This window comes from Galeopterus variegatus, unplaced genomic scaffold (genome assembly GCF_000696425.1).
Source record: "Galeopterus variegatus unplaced genomic scaffold, G_variegatus-3.0.2 Scaffold1619, whole genome shotgun sequence".
In the NCBI taxonomy this organism is placed as follows: Eukaryota; Metazoa; Chordata; class Mammalia; order Dermoptera; family Cynocephalidae; genus Galeopterus; species Galeopterus variegatus.
The window spans coordinates 286,585-287,459 of NW_007727730.1; the positions used below are offsets into that span (position 1 = coordinate 286,585).

Below are 875 nucleotides of genomic sequence, written 5' to 3' on the forward strand. Positions count from 1 at the left end.
GAGGATTGTATCAGAACCCAAGCCCAGAGCCACATGATCTACAAGTGATGCTGGGGTAAGCCAAGAGCTGCACTCTGGCTAATTAGAGGTGCACTACTGACCAAGTACAGGGACATTGGAGCTCACGTCCATATGGGTGCTGAGTCTGGTTATACTGTAGCCAAGTACAGGTACAGTCTACCTGTAGTCTAAGAATAGAGTTTGGTTGTAGACAAGCTCAGTCACGCTATAATCAAGGAGGTGGCTATATTGCAGCTAGCTACAGAGTTCTGTGGCACCAAGTGCAGAGTTACAGAGTAGCCAGGCATAGTTACATATAGTAACTATATGTTACTATTGTATATATTGAAGCCTAAGTTGTAGCTGAGTCTAGTTACGTTGTATGTTGAAACTCACATTGTAGCTGAGTCTAGTTACATTGTAGCCAAGGCCAGAGAACAATTGTAGCCAAGCTCAGTTAGATTGTGATCAAGTAAATTTCTTTGGCTGGAGACAGCCATGCTATTGTCTAAACACATAGTTATGTTGTATCTAAGCACAATTTCATTGCAGCCGCTGATCTCAGTCATGTTGTAGCCAAGTGCCGCTTTCAGAGTTTGGTGTGAGCTGTATCCAAACTTGCATTGAGCAGTCTCTGTGTAGCCAAGCACAGAGTCGCCTTGTTGCCAAGCACAGAGTCGCCTTGTAGCCAGCACAATGGGAAACATTCCTCTGCCTTTAGAATGAGGCCAGGGCCTGGAATGTTCTTCCTCTTTCTACTGCCAGAAGGAATTGTGGACACAGTGTCCCTGGGAGATGGGAACCAGTTACTTGGAAATTTGGCCTTCCCTGCACACCCCCACGCAGATGACCTTGGGAGGCTGCCAGCGGGGGGG

The 875-nt window shown here is 46.7% G+C and overlaps 1 protein-coding gene across 1 annotated transcript in view; it reads left to right on the forward strand.

Moving 5' to 3' along the window:
- COL5A3 (collagen, type V, alpha 3) overlaps positions 1–875 on the forward strand; it is a 43,446-nt gene that overhangs the window by 16,988 nt on the left and 25,583 nt on the right. The gene's annotated exons all lie outside the window — the stretch shown is intronic.